We start from the raw sequence: 12,801 nt of genomic DNA on the forward strand, positions 1-12,801 counted from the left end.
GGCTTAGTTGAAGGACAGTGGCAAGGATCTTACTGGAAAGATGTTACAATTTAAAGTGTCTTGATTTTTGTCCAAAGGTTCTTGGCTGAAGCCTCCTTAGAACAGGAGAAAGTATATGATTAAATGGAAAGTGTTCACCAGGGCCAATTCTTTTGACTAATGAATTGACTGCTAGTTAAAATAATGAAACCATGGATGTATTAATAATTTCCTAGTTTGGTTTGTCTAAAGTCCAAGTAAGGTATATGTGGAAAATGAAATATCGGAGGTCGTTTTTTGAACGTAGTAACCTTTGATAAAGTCGATATTTGATTGAATGGATTGACGGACATATTTCGACTTTCATCTATTGACAAGCAATGTTACAAATAATTAGTTCTAGTTGAAACAAGACAGGAACAAAAATGAAACTGAAAAATTCACAATATTTGATGTAATTTATACTCCGGATTTTGGAAGCGGCGTCTGGAATCATTGCTACCAACTTGACCGATATTTTTTGAGAAAAAAATTAGTTAATTCGGAAACTGTGACCGACTTAGTGAGACAGAAATCGAGTATTCGTGGAAAAAATTGATTAAAAAAACTACGATCTCAGGATACTCGTGTGATTTATTAGAAATCGTTTTAATCATATACTTCTAATACGGTTTAATGATTTACTCTGTGTTTGTGTCTAGTTTATCACTCATATTTATTGCCAACGTTTAAAAAATTGGAATGTTAAAAGGTATTCATTGACTCCCACTTAGGTAAATAAAATGCAAACAGCTACTTACTTAATATTGAGTAATATTGAGCAACAAGCTAATTAATATGAGTCTATTTGTCTTCTTCGCTTTAGGTTGCCGATTTTGGCGGTTCTCGGCAGCGCCTTGATGTTACGACGATGTCAACTGTTGACAGCAAGGATGGCACACAAGGAACACTACAGTACCTTCCCCCAGAATCTCTGAATGGTTGCAAATCTATCTACAAAGTGCCCTACATGGTATATCGGGCTAATGAAAGAATGTTGGAGGCAGGAAAAAGATGAACGGCCAGGCTTTCCTTATATAATAGAAATAATGGTCCAGGAAGAATCTGAAAACGTCATCAACATGTGCCTGAACCTTCATCAAGGCAGCGTCGTTGAAAAAATAGGGGATTCCGCTGCAGAGAGTTTATCCAAAGGAGTAAAAGTAAACTATGATATAATCGAGAAAATCATGGAAAAGGACGGTACAAACGGCTGCTCATTTTTTACCATGCTAATACTAGGTAACATGCTTTCGGCTGCCAACGGATTAACCGACGATTTTGTTCAAGAAGGAGGATTAGCTAGAAAGGTAGAAAGCTTTATTACAGAAAATCCTCGGCTGTCAAATAGTATTTATGACAAAAACATTCAATACTCATCTGATACTGCGCTTGATATATTGTGTGAAGCAAAGATTATCCCGACAAAGTACGAGAAATTCGAACATTTCATTGAGCCAGAGACTGATACCGATACTCTTTTGAAAGACATTGAAAAACTGCTTGATACCAATGATGATTGTAAAGTTAATTGCGCTGCTTACTTAACTCCTCCTCATACCATAGGAATTGCGGGTGTGAAGACCGTAAAGGGAGTAGTGTCGGTCTTGTAATTGACACATGGCATTGGTCGTGAACTGGGGGGTAATAACAAGGAAATTTTAAAGTACTTCCAAATTAAAAATGGAGGCATCAATGCAGTAGCAAAGCAAATCGTTGCTTTGGTCGTGTGAAGAACGAAGTGGCAAGGTGCTGGACCAAGTTTACAGAGTCTGTTATAGATCAAGAAAACTAAGCCAGTCCCAGCCCTTGAAAATAATAATGGCTCGACGGAGGACTGGAATAATTGTCATGAGGATTGGGATGATATCGATTTGGAGGAAATGGACTGGGACATCATCGATGGTATGGGTCCTTTTCCTACTAACTCAAGAGACGCTTCTGTAGATGATGCAAGCTGCCTTTCTCCACTCCTTTCTTCCATACCTTCTGAAGACGGAAGAATCCTAATGAGTGGCTATGCTACCAAATTTGATGTCACATTAAAGGAATTTCAAATGCAAGCGATAGACGCCTTCTTGGAAAAAAAAGACAGTATGGTAATCCAGTCCACATCAAGTGGCAAAATTCTATGTTTCCAGGTCCCCGCTGTAATGTTAAAGAATGGTAAATTCGTTCTTGTAGTCTGTCCGACCGTGTCCCTTATGATCAGCAGTAAGGGGGACACGCGGAGGGGGTACCGGGAGCACCGGGTATTGCCCGGGCCAAGTACTATCCGTGGGCCGTGGGAACAACCCGTGTCCCATTATGTGTTACGCGGTGATTTCCTTACTGCTGCTGTGTTAACATATTTGTTTTATATACGATGCATGAATGTAAAGAGTTTGCTTATGATTTCTGCGTAAAGTGTTTGAAACCTAAGTTTGTTACCCCGCCACCAAGGAAGTTAGTTTGTTGTGGTAAGAAAATGCAAATAGAAGATGACACGTCAGCACAGTGTTACGAGTGTGGTAAGAATATTCGTAATGCCGTACCAAATGCTACCAAAGAGCAGTATTACGCCAATGGAGGTCGTAAGAAAACGCCTTATAAGAGAATAAAATACTTTAGGGACTGGAAGAGTCATATCCAAGGTCTTCGACCGGTATATTTAGACAACGAAGTAAAGTAGAAAATCATAGACCACTTAGAAGAGCCAACCCCACAAAGTCTACGGAAAACGCTGAAAAAATTAAAACTAGGGAAATATTACAAAGCTGTTCCCTATCTTTTGTCTGAAATTACCGGCGACCCTATTCCCGAGGTTTCTGATATGACAAAAGCCGAGTGGATGTTTTGTCGGCTGGATAAGGATATTCCTTATTACCCTGACGTAATTTACGAAATATTCCATGAGATAGACCCCAACCACCCCCTGTTAGGGTGGGTTCCAAGAAGATAGTGCAATTAGCATAAATCTTATGCCATAAGACGTTGATTACGCGTAATTTCCAGACTGACGTTCGATATGTAAACGAAACCCTGTTTCGCTTTTTTCAAAGCAAATATTTACTGAGCGAGCTTTCTTTGAAGCTCTTCTTTTGCCTCCTGGAAGATCTTTTTGCGAGATTCCTCGGAAAGATCTTTTACGACTGTTTTTTTGTTTCTTATGTCCGACTTTAATTTCTCGTACTTTTCCTCTTCGGCTAAGATAAGCGAGAATTCTACGTCGTCTATCTTTCTGTCACGCAAAGCCTTTGAGACAAGATCGGTAATAGTATTTACTTTAGCCCTAGACAGAGCTATTGTCGTGTCGTGTTTTGATATTTTGCTAGACAACTGTTTCATAATGCCCGTAGCAACGGCCGAAATAATACCACAGGCTGCCCCAACGCCGGCCAAAGGAACTCCAACAATTACTCCCGGTCCAGTAAGCGAAGTAGCAACGCCGGAGCCCGTTAACACTACGGATATGGATCCTGAAGTTATCGCAATCTTATGTAGCGTACTCCGGGCTCTAACGTATTTCTTCCTAACTTTTTCGTAGTGTTTTGCCTGCCCTTCCAAGTAAGCCAGGATTAAATTTGCTTTATTCAGACGAAAGTTTTCAGCGTTTAGTTCGTTAGGAATATCTGGGTACATTTTAGGTGCTGATGGTATAACATCCATTATATATACTAATGTACGACGCTTTTGGGAATGATATTGAGGAGCAGCCACATCACGACAACCGGGATTATGCCAACTGGAGGGCCTTTAGGAAGATGTTTCCGCATGCAGACCCTAGTAAGTTTGAGGGAAGACCTGACGGGATTTACTTCAACGGCGAAAGAATGTACAGCAATGCGGACTTGGAGCCAAAGGCGACCGCCAAGCCCGTGCATAAAGAAAGGCAACCTAATTTTCCAAAGAATCTATTAGTAACCAACCAGGATTACCCATTTTACGATGCTAAAGGTGGCGTAAACGACTTTGATAAAATAGTAACACATTTGAAGATTCCAGTGGGTAAGCAAACCTTTGACGTAGTAATAAGGGATATCTTTAAGGATTTTAACCTTACGCACACTTCAGGAAAAGAAGCCCACGAATGGTTAAAGGGGCCTAACTTTAAGTACTGGCCGCAGCAGTTAAACTTTGCCGTCTGGGCGGCTACAAAGGGCTGCGGGGTTGCCGCGGATATGTTCGACATTGCCTTTCTAAGGTTCCACGTTGCCTTTACTATGCGGCGCATATTGAAGGAGCTTAGCGTACCATTACCGGGGAAAAAGCTTTTTAATAGAATGAATAACCACTACGATTCCGCTGCCCTAGAAAGACTAATGAATGAGTTTAAGCCGCAGCAGAGAGACTTTCGTTATCGGGAGGGCGCCACGCATGGCTTGGGCATTATCTATGCTTGGCATGTTGACGGCGTGCGTCCGGCAGACATGTATCATCAAAAATACCCCGGGGTCCTAAAGTTTTACGACTTGGGTGGTCGCAAGAATGACGTTACGCTGATCGATAGGATTGAGACGATTTACCCCAGTCCTTGGGATCCGTTTGTATTATTAAAAGGAAAAGGCCTAAGAAACCTAGCTCGAATTAACCGCAGCATTGAAGCATTCGTCTACTGCACCTTGGGAGCGCAGGTAAATACCCGCAGCCCCATTGTTGGTTCCCAAGGTGCTTCGCGGGAAACGCAACAAGAATTCCTAACCTTGTTTGAGTCCGCAATAATAGAAAATGACATATCCAAGTCGGTGCAGAGATATCAATTAGCGGTGCAGCAATCTAAAGTGCGGCTAGATTATGCCTTGAGTCCTGGTTGTTGGTTAATGCCAAGTAATTTGGTTATCAACGCTAATTCCGTCGTGGGTTACAACAACAAGCTGCAGCGAGCAACCAAAGACATGAAGTTTGGAACGAATGACGTGAACTTTGACATGACCAAGGGCATTCCTCACTTCGAAGAGAAACCAAAGAAGTCACACGAAACGAAGCTACCCGTAGTTAAAAAACCATCAAAGCATATTCCCGCGTTACCAACCATACCCGAGGAATATGACCATAACTTACTAAAGGCCGGCTTAGCAGCTGCAAGCATTGGTCTGAGCTATTATATATGGCGATGAACAACCCCTACGTAGCTGGAGTAGATTGTGTCTATACGACTTACACAGGCGAGAAAAAATACAACCAGGCATCTTGGGTTGATGTCACGGGGATGTCCGTGGATTTGAACTACTCAGGAAAGAAGCTAATAATATGCAGCATTTGCATTGGCACGGACAGCCACGCCAACGTTGGCTTTAGGTTCCTGGATGACAGCGGCATACTGCAGCCTATGCGTGTGAAGACAAACAACAGGGAGCCTACGCATTTTTCAGCAGAACCGCCCCCCGGCAGCGATGAAAATCTATCAGTTTGGACTTTTCATATGGTCGCCGATTGCCATGGGAAGGTAAAGCTACAAATGAGAGTAGACGATACTGGAAGCGTCGCGGTGAATAGCATGGAGGATCAAAGAGATGCTATCTATAACCACGCGACCATTAGCACTCTTACGGTGGTGAGCCTTTAGAAGCAAATTTATTTGCTGAAATATATGAATCCGCATGCGAAGGAAGATTGGTTTTTTCATTACCTAGAGGAAAAAACCTATGTCGATAATGTTTGGCAAGACGCTGGATTGTGGGTGGAGGTTGGGGGTTTAGGATTGGTTATATGCACTATTTGCATTTCAACGCGGTACTCCTGTAACGCCGGGTTTAGAATCGTTGATGAGAACAACCAGCCATTGCAGCCTTACAGGAAGAACAATACTAGGATTCCAACCCATTTTTCCTCGGAACCCTATAAGTATAGTAGGGAAAACCTAACGGTAATGACTTTTCACATGATAGCCAATTGCCGATATGCGAAGCTTCAACTTCGACCCAGCGACGGGGGCGGCAGCCGCATTCGACTAAATGCCACTACGCCACTGGCCAATCCCCCACCAGACGCTATTTGGAATCATAAGTCCATTTCTACTATGAGCGTCCTACCCTTGTTACCGAATTATCAACCCGGGGCCAACACCGTCTTTGCTTATCCCAAGTCAAGGACGCCCAGGAGGTTGAACGAGCCTAATAAGCCTCGAGTAATATATAAAGACAAGGAATCATCTGATCTTCTTTAAGAGAACCACCCCGATAGCTACGACTAATATCCAAATGTTATTCCCCACGAACTTTAACAGTTCTCCGCCGGCCCTAAGTGCCAGGCCAATCACGCTACCAAGCAGGCCAGGAAGAGCGGCTGCCATCTTTTTCCCTAAGTTCGTCAAGCCCTTACCTAACCCCTTTACGCCTGCGCCCGTAGCCTTAAGCGCGGACAAGATTACTCCTACTACGGTGCTAATAGCAACCGCAAATGCCAGCGCAAGACCATGCTTCACCAAAGCCTTTTTTACCTTTTCCTTGGTGGTAAGGCCCAATTTTCGTTCTAAGGATTGGACTTCGGCTTCTAATTCAGCTTTGCGCTCTAGTAAATCCTCTAGGGCGGTCTGGGCGGCTTTCCTTTCTTCTTCGGGCTTGGTTAGGTCGTTGATTATTTCTTGCTTCTCGGCTATGTTTTTTTCCAGGTCTCCAATGGCCTGGCGCATTTGTCTGATTTGCTCTTCCTTGGTGTTGATCTCGGCAACCAACTGCCGGCGTTCCTCCAAAGAGCCGGCTATGGTGGTACGTAGGTTCTTAGCTTCTTCCTTGCTCATATTCAGGTCTTGCAGGGCAAGTTTGAGGGCGTTTTGAGCTTGGTCTCTATCGCGTAGGGCTTTGTCTCTTTGTTCTCTCATCTGTACTATTAGCTGATTTTTGTCGCCAAGTTCTCTCTTTTGAGCATGGGCGAGCAGTTGGTTTTGTCTTTTGTAATCTGCTTCCCTTTTTTCCAACGTTTCTTGTAGCCCCTTGGCGCGTTTTTCTAACGCGACCCTTTCGTTCAGGGTTTCTAATCTTTCTAATGCACTCCGGGTAGCCACTTGAAAGCCCCTTAATCTTGCTACGTTAACCTTAACTGAGCCACTATCATCGAAGAGGATTTGTGGTTTGGTCCAACGGTTAGCGTCGGGATATCTCATGTCTTGAACGCTTATGAGAACTTTGTTTCCGCGTTCTGTGAGCTTCATGTCGTCGGCCTCGAAATTGGGATAGCGTATCCGTAGCTCTTGCGTTGCCCACTCCACGGTTTCCCCCTGCTCGTCTATGTTTTGAAGTTCTAAGTACTCAGGGACGGGGCTGCCGCGGTTCTTTGATTGCCACATGCGATTCAAGGCTGCCTTGAAGCTTTTCCACCTACTACCGTACTTGTTTTCCAAGGCCATGTTGTAGATTAAGGGGTCGGTCTCCGCGCCTTTAGTCCATGCATCGAATTCTTCATCGTTAATGTCCACCTGGCCTTCTTCGGTAAGGGGGTCAAAATCCGTTCCTTCTACTTCCATTATATATGATAAGCTCAAAGTTAAACCCCAACGTATTACCTAAGCAGGTTGGCGGACTAAAGGCAGAACGAACCTTTCACCGGGTCACATTCACGCCCAGCAGCGCAAAGCCAGGAGAGACCTTGTACGTGGGCGTACCCCGTCTAACGGATAACCTAGTATTGGTTCCTGGCACCTTGGCTTTAAGGTTTGACCTAGCAATACAGCCAAGCACAAAAATAGAAACTTACGCAGTAAATGACCTAGGCCGTAACATAGTCTCTAAGATGAGGGTCATGTTCGCCGGGGAGACCCTGCTGGATCTGAACAGGTACGATCTGTATACCACGTACAAAGATTTGTGGTTGACGGCCTTCGACCGCGCGCAAAGGATAGAACAAGGAATTGGTAGTGTTATTCTTCGTAAGGTCCGCAGCGATACTAAGACGCAGCCCACGGATTCTGGGGACGCAACGGCAGTAGCAGACGCAAAGCGAATAAAGACGGCTTATGGTATTAAGTATGTCATACCACTGGACTTCGAGGTGATTACAAACCATGGTGCGTACTACCCCAGGCAGTTAAGTGAACTACAGTTTGAAGTAACCTTAGCAGACACTACTAATATCCTAGAAATGGACGCATCTGGGACAGCACTTACCGGAAGTATTCATCCCTATTCTGTTACCAACTTAGAGTTGCAGTACGAAACGATATACAGCGAAGAGCTGGCACGTAGCGCTGGCATGGAATACAGCTCGGGTAAGGCATTCCTTTACGACCACGTGGTAATGTACAAGCCAATCAACTTCCTGGATAAGACGGACGAGATAATCAACCAAAGTATTAACCTCCCCCGAAAAAGTCTCACGGGGCTAATGCTGGTGTTCGCCAAGCCCTACGAGGCTGGTAAGCGCAACTCCGAGGCCTTTCAAAACCCCAACATCACTAACGTAAACGTAAGCATTAACGGAGTTCCTAACAAGGTCTACTCCCAGGGAATGAAGCCTGCAGACATATACAGGGAAGCCGCACGTAAGTTTGGCGACCAAATTAGCCCTGAGGAATTCTTTAATGATAAGTACGCGTTATGGATTGACATGCGCACCATCAACGATGAATCTATGCACGGTCAGGGTCTGCGGCTGCTCAACACTCAAGACGGCATTACTTTGGAGATCAAACGCACAAAGAATGCCTCCGCGAGCGACGGCGATAAGATAAACTGCTACGTCTTCGTCGTGTCTGACGCGCAACTGAGCGTAGAAATGAACCAATTGAAAAGCGTTGCATATTGATTCGTTCGCTGCGCTCACTCATCCTAGTGAAAATCGGTACGATCTCAGTAAGCGTAGCTTACCTCTAGTATCAGTATCAGTGTCATTCCGCTATTTCCAACTATAAGTTGATCAGCAGGGACTATATAGTCTACACAGAGCCAAAGTTCTGATGTAGTAGTCCTTTTAGAACTTTTCTGTCTTGTGTAGATTTCTTAGCTTGGTGTTTATCAACATTAAGAAGTTGACTAATTTTGATCCATGGATCTCTAACATATTTAGCAGATGGAATTGCAAACAGCAACTGTTTCGTTAAATTTGAATTTGGTCTTCTACAAACATGTGCAATGTACTTCAAGTAGCGTATGTATATAAAATCACGAAGTGCCAGGGTTCCCACTATTCTCTCCAGGTCTAAGTTCCTATATTTAAAGGCAAACGTTTCTTCTCCGTCACTATTCATTTTCCTTTCCCAGCCATTCCGTACCATTCTTCTTAGTAGACCAAACCAACAGGATTCAAGCTTTTTCAGTTCATCTTCATTTGGTAGTTCAGCCTCAGTACAGTAAGTAAGTCTGGATCTGATACAGGATTCCAAGAGTTTTCTGCGTGTATTCATAGATACTTTATGATCTGTAAGGACGTTCTTGAGCTCGTGGAATTTTCCTGTTGCACTTAATATTCTGTTATCGACAAAACTTTCCTTCTGATCACTATAAAACATATGACCAAGATACTTGAACTCTTTTACATTTTCAATATCATGTCCTGATATATTTAATAAGCTCTTCTTTTCCATAAGCTGCGCATCATGAAATACCTGTGTTTTGGTTTTCTTAAAACTTAACTCAAGCCCATATCTTAAGCATGTTCCATGGATAATTTCCAGTATCTCCTGTAGATCAGTAAGATCCTTTGACAGCACAACAACATCATCAGCATATAAAAGCCATTTAATTATCTCCACACCATTCATTCGTCCAGTACTCCGTTGATGACATGCATTAGCGATTGTATATGTACATGGTATTCCCCATCCATTTGGAAAGCGTTGGTCAATTTCACGGGCAGCGACCTTGAGTACCCAGTCAAAGAACCAATTGAATACTGGAGGACTTTCCACACCACCTTGTCTGGTCCCTGCTTCAATAGGAAAATCAGTTTTATCTCCACATATTTTCCCGATTGTTCCATCATATAATAACCATAGAATATCAATTAACTTCTCACATCCAGTTCTAACTTTCAGAACTTCATACATAATATGTCTGGGTACCTTGTCAAATGCAGCTGTTAAATCAATATACAGTGCAATTATACCACCTTCAGTGTTCTTTATTATCTGTCGTAGTAGAAAAACTCCATCAGTCGTTGATCTATCCCTTCTGAAGCCAAACTGAGCCTTTGAAATATTTTCCTCATAGCATTCTTTCAGTCGTGTGATAATTATCTTTGACAAAATCTTAGAGATGTTAGAGCCCACTGACAGTGCACGGTAATTACTTGCTTGATGTTTACCTCCTTTCTTATGGAGACAGGTGATGGAAAGCTTTAGCCAATCAGCAGGAATCGTCATTGTTAACCAGATACTATTTAATAACATCCAGAGAGCTGTAATTAGATGATTTGAGTGGATTCCATGATTTGATAGAGGCAAACTTGTTTGCCGACATTAAAATATTTACATGATATACGATGTTACGCGTATTCGAACACGACGATACCAAGCTGCAATGCATAGTGAAAGGCGACAAACTGTACTTTAAGGCGAAGGAAGTGGCGTTGCCGTTGGGCTATGAGAACACCAAAAAGGCCATTAGAGACCACGTTTCTGAGAAATACCAGAAAAAATGGGTCGACATGCAAGGGGTCCCAAGTCGTTCCCCTTCTACTATCCATCCACATTCCGTGTTCATTTCTGAGGCCGGCTTGTATCAACTGATATTTAGTTCCAAATTACCCCGCGCGGTAGAATTTCAGGAGTGGGTGCTAGAAGAAGTCTTACCCACGTTGCGTAAAACGGGCAAATACGAACTAGACCGTAGATTCAATGGCGCAAATAAGTTGGTCTTTAAGATAGAAGACGAATTCGATCTACATAAGAAAGTCGTCAATTACATCCGCAGGTTTTACCCCCAAATGCTCGTGACCCCTGGCCTAGGCGAACTGCAGGACTCGGATGGCAGGCGTGTAAAGTGTTGGCAGAAAGGGTACCAAAGAGGTCAACCCGATCTGTTAATACTGAATGCACACATGCGCTACCGAGGTCTCTGCTTGGAGCTAAAGACACCAAAAGGCAACGGGGTATTATCCGCAGATCAACATTCGCTCTTACAACGATATGAGGAGAACGGCTATAAGGTGTTAATCAGCAACGACTACGACGTCGTCTGCCGCACCATTGCGGATTACGCACAAGGGCTGCGCATTCCATGCAGATGGTGCTGCAAGCGCTTCAAGTCTACGGAGACTTTAGATACGCACTTAAGGATATTTCATAGGATATATGATCGTGCAAACGCATTGGAGGGAACTTACGGAAGGCAAAGCATATGAAATAAAAAATTACGTCGTCTTTGAGGATATCAACCGCTTGCGGCTGGTATTGAAAGACGAAGCAGGTAAGGAATATTCCTTATGGGCGCCTGACAGAGTTAGGTACGTAATCCAAGGCGAAGAATTTACCCACCTACGTTCGTATGGTAAGCAACAGGGTAGGTGGGTCTTCGATATAGAAAGGAGGGTTACCCAATCTCCTCTCTGTGGTTGAACTTCGTACCTCAGTTATCTAGGATAATTTAGCGCGTCGGCAACGGTTCGTAGGGCTTTCGGATCGGCGCGGCACCAATGGTCCGTAAATACGTCGCCTAAGTAGGTGCGGCGGCAGTCGTACCTTTCTTCAGAGAGGAGGGTGACTTTTTTTTGGGTTGGTCGGCGCGTTCTTTAGGGGGTGGATCATCGCGTTCCTTTATGATCTCTGGGGCGATGATACAATCCCCTGATATCTCACAAGTAATGCAGTCCATATATCCAAGGGCGCTTGGAAAGGGGGTCTGATAATTATTAAGTTTTTATTAAATGGGCCGGAAACCCTCAAAGAAGGGGATCGATAATTATTAACTTTTTATTAAATGGGTCGGAAACCCTGTTAAGGAAGGGCAGATAATTATTAAGTTTTTATTAAATCGCCCCCCAAAACCCTTTTAGGAAGGCCTTATTAATTATTTATTAATTATTATTTATTAACGGGTTATTATTAGGCCATTCTTATTACGATATTCATCTTTTATTCGGGGGTTATTGGGACAATATTAATAGGATAATAATAATTTAATAATCCCCGCGTACCCATTAGGTTCAACGTATCATTGGATTAAAGGTGAATAATGATATCGTAATATCCCAATAATAACCCATCAATAAATAATAATAAATAAATAAGAATGGCTCCCCTTCTTTGAGGGTTTCCAGGCCGACTTAATAAAAACTTAATAATTATCAGACCCCCTTTGAAAGGGTTTCCGGGGCATTTAATAAAAAGTTAATAATTATCGATCCCCTTCTTTGAGGGAAATCTGATAATCCTTAACGCGCCCTTACTCCTTTATGGCTTCGTCGTGCCATTTCTTAACGCGCTCCATGTGCTCTTTGAAGGTAAGTGGTTCCACCTGCGCGTATAGGCACTGCCAAATGTGTTGGCCGTCCCTTTTACACCCGCAATGATCGCAGTTTGCCTCCCAATACTCCCTATCTTCTCAGGGCACACCTTCCACGCGGTCGAACAAAGCGAAGTGCATGTTGATCTTCTTCTTTCGACGCGTTAATTCTACGATGGTTTCCTCCGGACAACAACGCGCCGCTATGTCGCCGTGGATTTCACATGCTACCCCTTCTAATTGATATTGCGCGGAGCAACGCAAACGATGCCAAGTCTCATCTTTATCTTCCTCACAGCGTTTGCAGATCTTCTTTAGACAAACCTCGTTATCCACGTGATATCTGAGCATCTGTTTGCTGCTAAACGACCGATCACAAACCTCACACCGCCTTTCTCGGGGTTTCATGCAGACCTTCTTTTCGACGTGA

Source organism: Actinia tenebrosa, unplaced genomic scaffold (assembly GCF_029948245.1).
Source record: "Actinia tenebrosa isolate PJP-AT-01 unplaced genomic scaffold, QUT_ActTen_1.0 PGA_scaffold3__52_contigs__length_22856419, whole genome shotgun sequence".
Taxonomy (NCBI): Eukaryota; Metazoa; Cnidaria; class Anthozoa; order Actiniaria; family Actiniidae; genus Actinia; species Actinia tenebrosa.